The sequence below is a fragment of the Papaver somniferum genome, chromosome 1 (genome assembly GCF_003573695.1).
Source record: "Papaver somniferum cultivar HN1 chromosome 1, ASM357369v1, whole genome shotgun sequence".
Taxonomy (NCBI): Eukaryota; Viridiplantae; Streptophyta; class Magnoliopsida; order Ranunculales; family Papaveraceae; genus Papaver; species Papaver somniferum.
This window is the reverse complement of record NC_039358.1, coordinates 104258663-104265135: the sequence shown is the minus strand read 5'-3', so window position 1 is coordinate 104265135 and position 6473 is coordinate 104258663. Positions and strand designations below refer to the sequence as shown.

Genomic DNA, 6473 nt, shown 5'->3' with positions numbered 1-6473 from the left:
TCTTCGATTTGCATCAGCACGTTGGTTTGCTACGAACTCAGCGAACTCAGCAATGTTCATATTATCAGCCATACTCTCTGAGGAATTGGAAGAGTGATAAAAAGAATTGGAGATTGAGAAATTCTAGAAAGATTTAGAAATTCTAGAAAGATTTAGAAATTCTGGTGTGAGTTGAAATGAGATTGAAATTAGGTATTTATAGAGGGGAAAATAGTAGTCGTTGGATGAAGATCTGATAAGCGATGATCAGAGAGGAAAGTGATAGCTTGACTAGTGCTGGCGACTTAAAGACCATCGAGCGCTGACTTGACCATCGAGCGATGAACACTCTATCGACCGCTGGAAACTCTGTCGCGTATACATATATGTTATTCCTGGCATATATGCATATGAATTTGACAGTTTGGCATACCCATAATGGATGCATATATGCCAAATATCAGTGTACATAGGAATATGCCTAGGAATATGCCTAATCATCTCTTTCTTCTCTCGGGCTCAAACAACCACAATACTATCACTATACATTCATGCATACACCACTCTAACCTATCATCATTCTGCCAATTCTAAATACTCAAAAGCAGTTACTTATCTCAACCACCACTACTAAAATATAATTGTAATACCAGGACCACTATACCCATTTATAACTAAGGCATTACTGGTAGAGGTTTATTGCATATCCAATAACTTTGTACCTCAATTTCATTACCATCAGCTCATTAGAACTAACACTATTACGCCTTAACTTGAACCACCTCCGTTACAGACACACATAAACTTCAATTAAAACAACACAAAGTCTTCAGCTAATCTGAAACTCTTATTTCAGCATCATCATCTCATACTCCCAACTGCCCCTGTAACCACCAGTAATAGTTCTACTTTTGTGCCATGAACAATCATTTGTGATCCCCTACCTACAGCTTGAATTACAACTGCAATCCAACAATCCTAGCCAACAATCTAAACTTAATCCACCAGTACCATTCCCTTGTTCAATTCCCTTCTCTGTAATTCAAATCTACACTCAGACTCCATCTCCACCAGCAACATCCACAATCCACTCTTCTCTGCAATAACACTTAAACCTAACACAACCCTATACTAGAACTACATCTCCACCATATATTCATTGTATCTAACTCAAACTTAAGTTCATGAACAATCACACAACTCTAAAACATAAATCAAATAAATTTACTAAATTTACAGCTGAAGAACAATTACCTCAAGTTAGTCTTGTTCGAGCGATAGAAGCCAATTCTTCTTTACCTAGACCCAATTCAACAACTCGTCACAGTTCACTACAAATATCAGTTGAACACACTCAACTACAATCAAACACAGACTAACCCAATCTCAACTACTCAACATCATCTTATGCATCTAACACTCCAGAATCCTCAACTCATATCATCTAACATGAAAATATACCCATCATCAGTAACAGTTCTTAATTAAGTCCTAATTTCTCAATTCTTCATAAGTAACTCTATATAATCCAATTAACTCCAACCCTTACCTCAATCAACTGAACCCAGTCTCCAATTCCTTCTTATTCATCACCTAATTCGAATTCCCATCCAACTCAGGAAACTCTAATTCTAATTTTGGGGAAGAACATGAACCTAAATTATCTCCAATCTCGAATTCAGACTCAATTCATCAATCAAACTTTTCAAGACAATCAAACCCATCCTTTAATTCAACCCGTTAAACCAACAACCTCATCTTCTGGTTCATCTTTGAACTTCTTATGAAACCCTAACTCTTGATTCAATCACCAGAACGAATATACCGCTTCAATTAAACATCGACCCCTTCATTCTTTAACTGTTAACAACTCAGTTACTAATCAACTCTAAACAAAATCAAATCTAAATCTCGAAACCCTAATTCCATCTACATCAGCAACTCAATCCTCTTCATCCCGTGCTCAATTAACATCAACAACAACTTCTACTGCATCTGATCTTCATCATAGAATGATTCTCTTAACCGAATTCTTTAATTTTACTCTCAAACACTCGTAGAAGAAGAAGAACACAGAAGAAGGAATTAAAGAAGAAATAAGAACGAAGAAGAAGAAGAAGAAACAAAATAGGGAAATCACCAAAACAGTCCTACAATTAGGACCCGATTTGCAAAATGGTCATACAGTTACAAACCATTTACAAATCAATCACACTTCCGTTATTTCTTTGATTAAGTCAGTAGGTCCCACCGAGTCAGAGTTAAATGACCAGGTATCATTACCAGTCTGTCCTTAACCTAACTACACTGAATCTCTAGTCGCAAATCTTGTTACTATTAACCTCGATGATAGTTTAGACGGTCAGGATGAGTAAGATTAATTAAAATTAACATTCTATCCATTAGATATGTAGCCATAGATCGTTTCAAAGGTACATCTCGATGATTCTTTTAACGGACATGATTAGTCAAAACTATCATCCATATATAACACATTGGGGTTTTCTTTTCCAAATCATTTTTCTTCAGCCGCTTCTGTCTCCATTACCATTACAGAGCTCTGCAAAACTTGAGATTCACTGAAGAAGAAGATATTTCGAGTGAGCGAAATCGCAAGCAGATACTTATAAGATTGTATAGTTAGTGTGTATGGTTTGTTAATTCTCGTACGGTGATTTTGTGAAGACTTTGGAGCTAAGACTAGCATCTGATTGTTGAATACGGTGGTTTTCTTACAAGATATTAACACAATGTTCACAGACGAGGTTGGTAATCACATTGTCAAATTCATATTATTTTCAGAAACTCTAATTTTACGATTTTGGGGATTTTTTTCATAAACCCTATTTAGAGAAAATTGAGGATTTTCCTGTACGGTTGGCGCTTGTGTTTTAGTAGTTTTACTAATTGATTATCTAATTATGTTATGAATTATAGGAATTTGATGGATGTGTTAGAACTGGAAGTTGGGGTTTTGAAGTTGTATATGAAGAAAGTGCAGAGAAAAAATGGGTCCGGTGGTATCTGTGATGGAGATTGAGTTGTGCTATACAGTGGTTTATGAATTGGTGGCTTTGAGATGAGAAGATATAGGCAGGTGGTGCACTGTCAAAGTGAATGTACTAGGTTTACAGTGAATTAGTTGCTCTCTCATTCAAATTGCAGTTAACGGGTTGCTCTCTGTGCAGGAGGTTGCTGGTAAAAATGGCCAGAGCACACATCTGGTGTGACCACATTGAGGAGTGTAACATAAGTTCAGGAGTTCGTTGTTAGAAGGGTAAAGAATCGAACCTTGGTTTGATGTTTTTATTTCAAATTTCGTGTTGGTTCCTCTTTTTTTTGGGGGTTGTGGATATTGTACAGTTGGGTTGTATTAAGTTTCTTTACTACAGGCGGAGGGAAATGATGATGCTAGCCATGCTGATGATGCCATGAGGTTGGTCGAGAATATGGAGGTGTTGATGGTGGTTTTTAGCTTAGGGTTAAAATCGTAAAACTTTGCATCTGATGTGACGTCACTCTGCAAGGAAACGGTGTCGTGAGTGCTAACTTCTCCACCGGCATATTTATTGAGCCATTCAATATATTTACATGAAATTCATCCAGACCGGAAAATGTAGCAACCATCCCAAACACTATGTAAATTTCGACACCTCGTTAATACAAGACTCACTAAGTACTTTCCTGTGCTATGTTCCCCGGCAGAACCCTTAATATCGGTATGGCATGACGGATTTGTGTTCACTCGTAGCGGAGTAGCATGAACCTCCAAGTACCAAAGTTAAGGCCATCGCACGAAATGCTCAGACAGAAAGCACACTGAATTCTGTAGATAAGGGTTTTTGTGTCAGCATACAAAATCCAGCCAATTATTGTGATAACTCATAAAAAAACTCATAAACCCGACTAATTTGCAAAATTAGGGTTTCACGCCCCGCGCACAACACTAGAGCCCGTTGGTCGAAAAACTATGCTTAGCCAAACTATGTGATTATATCCGCCACATCGCACTGGAAGTGTGTCCACGCCCTAACTTGTCGGCCCCACTTCCCATTGACCAATCAGATCGCTTTAAATCCGCTACACTCACACAGAAGTGTAGCCACGCCCATGCCTGGCCGACCCTCTTACATTAACCAATCAGGTTACTTTAAACTCGCCACAGTGTTGAAAAGAAGGAAACCGCGCCAGATGGCCGCAAAGCCAATTGGTTTCCCAAAAACGCACCAGCATGTCAAGCAGCATGTCAAACATGCCAAACGCACATACCAGGCACACATGCCAGATGCACATGCCAAACGCGCCAAACATGGCCACTCACCCCATGCGACGTGCCATATAGGCTAATTAGGGTTTCGACAAGCCAAACCCTAATTCAGGCAAGATTTCCACACCAACGTGCCAAAATTTCAGTGGCTACGGTTACGCGCGTAACCGCGCCGAAAGCATGCACGAGCCATGCCAGCCATGACGCAGTGCCGGTAGCGCAAGTTAAAGGCGCCACTGCCAATTAAAGGTATCCATGATCGACGGATACCTTTCCTCCTGAGATGCAATCTCAGCCATCCAAGTTCGCCACCAAACTAACAGGCTTGTAGCAACTTTTGAGCGACCATGCCGCCAAACCCTAAATTTTGGTCGCGACATCAAACCCTAAATTGACAACGGCGCCTAATATCGGCCACTGTGCCAAACCCTATATTGGCCACGCCGCCAAGCCCTAGCATTGGCCATGCCACCATGCCACGACTACTGACATGCCACCATGCCACGGCTACTAGCATGTCGCTATGCCACGGCCACTGGCATGCCGCTATGCCACGACTACTAGCATGTCACTATGCCACGACCACTGGCATGCCACCATGCCACGGCTACTAGCATGTCGCTATGCCACGACCATTGACATGCCGCCATGCCACAACTACTAGTATGTCGTTATGCCACGTCTACTAGAATGTCGCTATGCCACGACCACTGGCATGCCACCATGCCATAGCTACTAGCATGTCGCTATGCCACCATGCCACGGCTACTAGCATGTCGCTATGCCACGACCACTGGCATGCCACCATGCCACAGCTACTAGCATGCTGTTATGCCACGACCACTGGCATGCCACCGTGCCACGGCCACTGGCATGTCGCTATGTCACGACCTGCCTCCATGCCACGGCTACTGGCATGTCGCTATGGCACGACCACTGGCATGCCTCCGTGCCACGGCCACTGGCATGCCGTTATGCCATGGCTCCACCAGGCGCTACTATGCCAATGGCGCCACTTCACTATACAACATGATGCGGCCATAATCAATGACCACTCTTCCTTATGAGATGTAATCTCAGCCATCAAAATTCTCCATCGAGCCGTTCAGCTCGTGACAAGTTTTAGGCGACTAGCCAAAACGAGCTTAACATCACATATGCTATTTACCTACGACAAGTCTCTCATTTTTAACTTGCCACACGTAGCAAAGTGCTACATGTTTTCCACGAAAACACTCGAGACATCAAAACATGTCACAAACTGGGGGATACTCATCAGGGTATTGGTCTGGCGGTTTACAGCGTGCGGCGTGCAATACGTCCGTTACAGAAAGTGTCATAAAGCGGGGCGGTTAGTAATGGCAAGCAGTAATGGTGTAAACGTATCCTTCATTATGGAAACATAAATTCCAGGCTTTACCCGTTACTCCCTTCTTCCACCACTCAATCGTTTCCACTTCCCACGAGACCAGGGTACGTTTTGTTGCGACTTGTATAAATAGGTCTCACCTATTTTCCACCAAACAACAAGTTTTGGTCAGGAGAAAAAATACAACATCCAGAAATCATCTGATAGCTTTTCATTCAGCTATACAGTTCAACTTTCTGATACAAGTCACGGAACACCCACACTTCCGGAATCAACTATTCTGATCTCAACACTTTCTTCGCTTCCCTCCCTAATACCAACCCTTCTCCTTCACTTTGTGACCGAAGAAAGCCTGGAACGGCCATTTCTTGGTTTAGGCCAGGATTGTACAGATTGATCTCTCGAATCAAAAGTACTCCCGTGCAATACACTGTTTAGGGTTTAGATTTGTTTCTCAACCACACACCCAAAATTGCCAAAATCAGCAGAAATGGTTTTCACCCACAAACATGAGGATAACATAACAGAAGGGACTCAAATTTATAGCGAGCTCGAGGAAGGAAATGAGTATGGAAATGTCAGCCACCATCTACACCAGCCACCACCATTGTTTTTTCCAAACCAGTTTGCATCTCCACTAGCATACCACCTAATCCATACCACTGTTCCAGTGCATATCCCCCCACCAGTTCACATCAGTTTCAACACTTCATAAACATTCACATCATCATCAATTCAAATGCACATCATCAATATAAGAGAAATTGGTCGGTTCGCAACCTTAACAGCAGCAAGGGTACACCACTAGCGGCTCAGTTTTGACTACCACAACAAATCCTCACCAGCTTGCAGCAAACT

At 41.9% G+C, this 6473-nt stretch overlaps 1 long non-coding RNA gene across 1 annotated transcript; it reads left to right on the top strand.

The window, feature by feature from the left end:
* Positions 1 to 1648: 1648 nt before the first annotated feature.
* Positions 1649 to 3550, top strand: LOC113295773. Its single transcript, XR_003332931.1, has 4 exons — positions 1649 to 2744; positions 2917 to 3076; positions 3168 to 3256; positions 3372 to 3550. It is a non-coding gene; the product is annotated as an uncharacterized LOC113295773 (long non-coding RNA).
* Positions 3551 to 6473: the final 2923 nt, after the last annotated feature.